General features: G+C 39.7%; 1 pseudogene; it reads left to right on the forward strand.

The window, feature by feature from the left end:
- Window positions 1-1,257: 1,257 nt before the first annotated feature.
- LOC124028248 lies at window positions 1,258-3,144 on the forward strand (annotated as a pseudogene).
- Window positions 3,145-6,535: the final 3,391 nt, after the last annotated feature.

Below are 6,535 nucleotides of genomic sequence, written 5' to 3' on the forward strand. Positions count from 1 at the left end.
GAGAGTCCCCGGGTTGTTATGGCCTTCAAGTCCCTGTTATGTAACGAACGGAAGCTATTATTATTATTATGTACATGTACTCAGCTACATGGGCTCATAACAGTTGAGATGTGATGGAACATATTCGATATTATCAAAATAGATTTTAATTTTATATTTGATCGAATGTGTAAGATCCGCAAAGGCTGTACGAAAACAGACAGAAATGTGCATTGTATCGTTGTAATGCGCCTGTAGGCTACACTGTTTCATCTAAGATCCAATTGATTAATTATCAACGATATAATGAGGCTACACAGATCTCAAATGGACACACAAAACAGGGAAAGGTAAGAATGATTAAATTAAATGAAGCACACACATACACACACACACACACTGTAACTCCGTGGACTGATGTACCAATGTAAACGAACTAGCTAAATGAAGTGTATAATTATTTTGTCATACTATGAAGTTAATGATAAAGTCAGTCATCTATTTTCTGGAATGTAGTGCATTGTAGTTTTAATCAAAATTGTCAAAATAATTGAATGCAATTACAGTAAAGTGACATTTTCAAAAAAGGTAATATTGGTCCTGCATGTGAAAACAGTGGAGTCTTTTGTAAGGCTTCATAATCGTTGTTCGCATGAATTACTTAAAAGTAATGACAACAACATTAATGTAAAACTTCGAAGGAAATATGCCACAGAAGGTTAGCTAAGACATCTGTGTCCTCAATGTAACACTGGTACAAAGTGAAGCAAAAGCTTTGAAAAAGGGATTGAAAATCTCCTAAATAGTCATATACAAATGTTTGATACCACTGTAATAACCACAAAATATAAATAACAATAACAGCAACAACGAATAATAACCTGATAACAATAATTACGATAACAATAAATAATAGCACAAGTAGTCTCATTTTAATCGTAAATAAATAAAATTCCCAAATTTCCTCTTTCAAATTTGAATAGTAATTATTTTCACTCTCATTTAACTTTACCTTCTTCCGTTCTTTTATTATGAAGAGGGTGGTGAAGGGGTGGAGAGCTGTCTGAAGTAGTCTACTGATGACCTCACGTTAGAATGTGGCAGTGTGGTGGAACAGAGGCGCTGATTGGTCGCCCGTGTCACAGCGGTACTTCAAAGCCGGAGAGGACCTACAATTGTGGTGGAATGGGCGGAACACATCATTGTGTGCACACCTCTAAAAAAACACTGCCGTGATTCATAAATATAAAAAGATCCTCTGAGGAGGGCACTTTTGTGATGGCAACTTCACTTCTAGGGGTGAGTCTAAGGGGTTTCTTGCTGGTTTAATTAGTTATTTTATTGTCCAGCGGAGGGGATTAACATTGCTTCCGTCACACTAGGAAAGACAGTTCGTTGATTATGTTTTAAGCAAGTGGGTCACGAGTAAAAAGCTGAGATTCATTTCGCAACGACAGAGAGACGCGCGCGGGATATAACTTTCTACTGATGTGCACAAGACGCGCATGTTGTTGTACATGTGTCATATGTAACGTCATTTAATAGTTTTGTTATAGCTACATTTTGGTGCGTTCTATTTCATCTCAGTCTACAGGTATGTTATGACTCTGTTATGACTTGGAAAAGATGCCTGTTTAAACTGTCCCGCTAGTTGGCCTATTGCAAATGGAACTAGTTTACAAAGTAGCTTTTGCATTAGCACGGAATGAACTTTTCACCGACCAAATAATCATTGTTATTGTAGCCTACTATAGGAAAGGCTATTAGGCACCAACTGACCAAGCAAACTGAAAAGTTCGTTATCGATATCAACATGTTGTTTCTTGTCATTTCAGGAGGAGCCGAGGCTAGGATCGACTCCTTTAGCCATGTTGGCTGCGACATGCAACAAGATAGGGAGTCCGAGCCCATCACCATCCTCCATTTCGGATAATTCTTCATCTTTTGGGAAAGGCTTCCACCCGTGAAGCGAGCCACCGCCAGCAGCTGCAGCCTTGGGTCCGGCCTGGCCCGGTTTGGGTGTCCGTAACGGAGCTGGTCTATCGGACTCGTTTGGCACTAACAGCTCTCCCGGTTCCAGTGCCTTCTCCCTAACCGGCAACTCATCCACGCCCCACTTTGGAAACGACTATTCTGTATTTCAGGCCTCCGTTACAAACAGTTCTCAAGAACCCAGCCATCAGCCCGTCTTCATTTCAAGGTGCACTCCTCAGTGGACAGTCTGCAAGGCAGCATCTACCCGAGAATGACGTTGCACATCCGTACGAGTCCTGGTTCAAGTCATCCCATCATGGTATCCCCCACAGGAGAGGTTGGTACCACCAGCAGGTCTGCATGGTGGGATGTGGGAGCGGGTTGGATTGATGTTCAGAACCCGAGTGGAGCAGCTCTACAGTCCTCGTTGCACTCCGGTGGACTCCAGACATCGTTACACTCTCCTTTAGGGGCTACAATTCCGATTACTCCAGCCTAAGTCACTCAGCCTTCAGTACAAGTCCCTCTCCACACCTTTTGACAACCGGACAACACCTGATGGACGGTTACAAGCCGGTGTTATCCTCTTATCAGGACTCCAGTCCGTCTCCATTAGGCGGAGCAGGGGGAATATGTTATCTGGGGGGCCAACGGCCTCTCTAGCGGGTCTCCCGGTCCTCCGCACGGCGCTACTCTGGCAGAGCCACCTGCGACTGTCCCAACTGTCAGGAGTCGGAAAGGCTGGGGCCGGCAGGAGCAAGTCTGCGGAGGAAAGGCTCCATGAGCTGTCAAGCATTCCGGGCTGTGGAAAGGTTTACGGCAAAACGTCGCACCTCAAGGCGCACTTGGAGGTGGCACACCGGAGAAAGACCGTTTGTGTGTAACTGGCTGTTTTTGCGGGAAGAGGTTTACGCGCTCTGATGAGCTCCAGCGACACTTGCGCACGCACACCGGGAGAAAAGATTCGCCTGTCCCGTCTGCAACAAGAGGTTTATGCGGAGCGACCATCTGAGTAAACACGTAAAGACTCACAGCGCCGGGGGCTCCGCCGGGTCTGGCTCTGGCAGCGGGGGAAAAGAAGCGATACCGACAGTGAGCACAGTGCACCGAGGGGGGCCCTCGATGCCATTCCCCGACCTGTTGCAAGCTCCCGAATCTACCCCGGGAACGGGAAACGAACGGCCTTTCTAAACTCTCTCAACTAAGTATAATATCTGAGAAAAGCATATGATCTGAGGGAAATGAAGCTAAACTACAGTGGACATACGCTGAGTATGCGTAATTATGCTAATGTGTGCAAGTTGAGTTAATCAAGTGATTTAGACTACTGATCAAATGATATCTCCTAGTAGCCTATTGATGACGTGGGGTGTCCAGGTCAAATACAGTACTGGTAAAGTAATCCTGAAGGCACACTGGAACACGGGGCACAATGTAAACACATCAGTGTTCTTCTAACGCACAGACTGATCCAACCGGGGAGGCCTATACTTTGGTGTATGTACCCTTTTGAGTGTTTTTACGCAACATGGTTATTACATGGGTATTACAATAAGCAAGAAATAGACAACGTTGTTCTATCACTTGGTGATAATATGTGTCCTGCAATATCGTGTTACTGCTGTGCTGACGTACTTTTATTCAAAAACCAAACTGTGGCACTTTATTAGCCTGTTGAACACTGAAATGATCAGTACGCGTCCTTTTCGGCGGCTCCTTTGTAGGACAAATCACTGTAGCTGTTTATGTGCGGTGATCCACGTTTTCTTTATGTCCTGATCTACCCTATCGAACACATCACCTGTTTATTATTAATAATGGAGGAAACGTTATGTCACCCGTTGGTTAAACGCTCCACGGATACTATCAGAAAGAGCCTGTCCAAGTTTGTAATGAATAATTACATTTCACGTCACTGCAAGGCTGTATATAATGAAATGTAATAGCCTAGAAAATTATCCTGCACCAATGTAAAGGTGAGTTATGTATTTGTCCATGAGACGATTTTGTATAGTCATTTCTAGTTGTAAATTTGGCTCTAGTAAGAAAGAAATATCTGAACATGTACGGAAGTGTATTTTGACATTATTGTTTTATTTTGTTTTGTTTGTTTGTCAGGATATAAAAAATGTTATTGTGGGGAGTTATATTTAACCACGAGTTTTACTTGTATTTCTGAGTCTTTTAATAGACGCACTTTGAATTTATTTGTAAGAAGATTTCGAAATCATTCACTGTTTATTATTCTCATCTTTTAATTTAAGTAAGCATGTTGTAAAGTGACGTTAAATTCACAAGTATCAGCTTCTCAGAGACTGGCTTTCTAATTTAAGCCACTCAATAAAGTCGGTATGGATTCAGAATCAATTCGTTTAGACTGGAGTTTGTTTGCTTCCTAATTGAAATTGAACACGTCATTGGCACAGTCGACAAAGCTATTCTTGCAATTTAGAAGTAGGCTAAAATTGTTACTTGTAAGCCCACCCAAATGTTGCTATGCTGTGGCAATTTCAGAAATAGTTGACATAGGCCGATGCTGCACATTACTTTTTTATGTACAATTACAAGTTCATTCAATCAAATGTCTTTGATTCTCCGATCTGCTGCTTCTCAAACAAATACGAAAGTTCAAACAAACTATTTAATAGAACATATTCTTTCATCAGAATTTCATAGCCTAAACCATAGGTTTAGTTTTTCTTAATAAATTAGTATTAGCTATTAGAGCTTTCTTTCTGTGACGTTTTACATCCAGATGTGCAAAACATTTTATATAAAAACAAATACAATTATATATTTGAATGTATGTAATGAAATTGTTATTAACGATGGGCAATTATAATAAAAGTATATAGTATATATGACGTTTCCACGCCAAGATACGTGTCTGACAGTTTGGGTAGTTTGAGTAACGAACATCCACATTAAAAACAAACAGGCTGGATTGCATGACCATGTTTGAAAAATAAATACTGTAACTACTATTTTAAGTATTATAATTTTCTTGTGGTCCCATCTCATTTTCTGGAATGATAAAAGCTCAACGTCCATAAAGAAAATGCTGCGTGCTTAAACCTGTTCCATATTTTTGCGAATGTAACGTGTCACTTTTAGAAATAGACAGAAGTAGTTTTTCTTTCTAATATGTATAACTTTACAGTACTTGTTAATTTTCCATAAGGTCATATGTATAGGATGTTATTAATATCAGCATTATTCAAACAAAACAAAATGTAAAATGGGCAAAATTCAGATTAAAACGTTGAGGCGCAAAACTTTGATAGATCCGTCAAATAATTTCCATCATAATACTTATATGTATTGTAGTGCAAACTTCTCTAGAGCCACAAAATTATTCCCACGAAATAGATTATATTTATTGCTTTAAAAAAAACTATAGTCTGTCTATAGTATATATCTGAGTAATCTTGGCAGTGGCACCCAGAACAAAATCAGCTACTGGATTTGGGAAACAGTGCAGCGGCATGTTTCACCTGCTGTGGGAAAATGTAGGCTACGTTAATATATAAAACTCTTAGAACTCTTAATAAAACAAATATGTAATTTGAAGTGAATACATTGGCGAAGAATAATACATTTCTCCCAAAATGTTTTAGGTTGACTAGACTGAGAAGGGCATGTACGATAGGGATAACTGGTTCATCGCTTCATGTTGGGTCTTTGAAATAGGCCGAGATCATTGAACACCGAGCCTGGGACTATCGCGATTTTATCATTTTTTGATTTTGATGACAACAAAAATATTTTAACGTGTTTTTAAAAATAGTTTTCTTAAGGCCAGCTGTAGACTATTATTTCTGATTGAATTCGAGAGGTTGAAATACAATTAATGTTGCCGGCGTGCAAGATAATAAATGTTACCTTTACACCATTTTTTGGGGAATGTAAACCAAATAAGATCATTTCCATAACACTAGACTAAAACGACGTGGTCATATATTTATACAATTATGCCACCTAGTGTTATTTGAAACCTTCTTTACAGTTGGAAAACAAGTGTCATTTTACCGAAGTTAGCCGTGCTTGGCTACATTTAGCGGCATTTGAAATAGGGCCTCAATCGAATGGGAGTCTTGTGAAAGTTCTACTACCCCACTAACGTGTTTCATTGGTAACGGGCGCCATCTTGTGTCCATCAACCCTCTGTAGACTTCAGTAGCCTATTTAGTCTCATTTAAAATGAACGAGTTCCAAGTTTATTTGAAAATGTATTGACATATTCCCCACAATCTAATTTAGATTTAGATGAATCATTATGTCACTTTAGAATCAGGTTAAAAAAGACATGTTATGGGATGTAATGTTTATTTGAATGCATATTTACAAACAAGTAACAGCCTTACACGCCAGTGTACTCATTTAAATATATAGATATTCTTCAAATGCATACTTTGCAGCACCAGAGCACATAGTGTCCCCGTTTAAAATAGTAAAATATCACAGTATACAATAACATACAACAGTCTTCTGAACATCAACCTCTCCATATTTACAGGTATACAACCTTTCCCAATCACTCTTTTATCCCTCATTTCACTGTGATAATGTGTCTCTGTTTTCT

The sequence above is a fragment of the Oncorhynchus gorbuscha genome, unplaced genomic scaffold (genome assembly GCF_021184085.1).
Source record: "Oncorhynchus gorbuscha isolate QuinsamMale2020 ecotype Even-year unplaced genomic scaffold, OgorEven_v1.0 Un_scaffold_3906, whole genome shotgun sequence".
NCBI lineage: Eukaryota > Metazoa > Chordata > Actinopteri > Salmoniformes > Salmonidae > Oncorhynchus > Oncorhynchus gorbuscha.